The sequence below is a fragment of the Miniopterus natalensis genome, chromosome 6 (genome assembly GCF_054644295.1).
Source record: "Miniopterus natalensis isolate mMinNat1 chromosome 6, mMinNat1.hap1, whole genome shotgun sequence".
Taxonomy (NCBI): domain Eukaryota; kingdom Metazoa; phylum Chordata; class Mammalia; order Chiroptera; family Miniopteridae; genus Miniopterus; species Miniopterus natalensis.
The window spans coordinates 24,546,085-24,547,477 of NC_142086.1; the positions used below are offsets into that span (position 1 = coordinate 24,546,085).

At 32.5% G+C, this 1,393-nt stretch overlaps 1 non-coding gene across 1 annotated transcript; it reads right to left on the bottom strand.

Moving 5' to 3' along the window:
* Positions 1-540: 540 nt before the first annotated feature.
* LOC148092860 (small nucleolar RNA SNORA33) lies at positions 541-669 on the bottom strand. The gene has a single exon (XR_015714716.1). It is a non-coding gene; the product is annotated as a small nucleolar RNA SNORA33 (small nucleolar RNA).
* Between the last annotated feature and the right edge of the window lie 724 nt (positions 670-1,393).

Here is a 1,393-nt window from a genome sequence, read left to right on the forward strand (position 1 = left end):
ACGGTGGATGCACAGCTGACAGAGATTTTGATCTCACATATGTTTGTTCTCTATCAAAACATTTGAGGTGGCTGGAAAAGTATTTCACATTTCCTAGGAATAGAAAATGCTTTTATTTATAAGCAAAGATACTTCATATAATAATACTAAAAGGAGGCACGCTTCATATTCATTTTGTATTCTATGTAAATAAAGTATTGATTTTCTCTGAATGCAGTGTGTATGAGTCGGAACATGGTTTCTCAGAAACCAAATTAAGCAGCCTGCCTTTGAGTCACGAATAGAGACATGATTTGCCATCTATCTGTGTACGAGTGAAAGTTTCACCTATGGGGGAAATGTTTAATAACATACAGCAATCCTGTTAAGATCCCAGGGAATGTCCACATCTCTCTGCTGTGGAAATTTATTTATACAAAATCATAAAATCTAAAGACGGCAGAAGACTTTAGGGTTATTTATTCTCACTTTCTCTAGACATTTGAATTTCCAGAATAAGATTTTTAAAAATTTTCTTCCTTTTCGTTCCCTTTTTTTTTTTCTTATAGCCATTTTCAGGGATCTTAAAGACTCATTGTCTTCAAAGCTCTGTAACAGGCTTTACTATTGCCAGCGTTCTCTAAGCTTCTGCAGAAACCCGTTCGGGTGAGTAGATTCATTGGCTGGCCTTTCTTTTGTTGAACTAATGCTAATAAAATTTTAAATTATTATAGGTTTTCATTATGTCTTTGAAAAATTCAAATTATTGAAAGATCTTCATATAGTAAGCCAATCCACCTATAATATTTCCTTCTTGATTTTACTTCTTAAACCCATAGAAAGAAAAATCAAATATATGTTTCAAAATGGCACTTTAGATATTTGAAAATGATTATCATGTAACCTCTAAATTTCCATTTCTATAAGCAAAATCTATTTTTTCATATATTCATTATTATATACTATTGCTATGTATCAATATTTTTATCAATATCCTCTGACATGTTTCCTGTTTTACATATCTATTAAAATGTAAAATCCAGAACTGAATAAAGTTCTCTAAATGTGATTTAACTAGCTCAGAAAATATTGTAACTCATTTGAGATATCTGTTTATTTAACAACTAATGATTAAGCATAAATGTATGACAAGCAGTTTGCAGTGGTCATGATAGTAGCCCACTGTGTAGCCCACCATTCATAGGAGACACTCTTGGAGTTCTCTGCTCACAGAAGTCATCCAGTGGTGTTTTGAAGGCACCTCATACCAACTGATTGTGCATATCTCCTCCCGACTTCGATTTTGTCATGTTCTTTTGATAGCTTGAAATTGACCATGAAGGCACTATTGACACCATAGAAATCACTGAACACTAAAATTCGTATTTTGATTTTTTGTTTGTTTGTCTTGTTT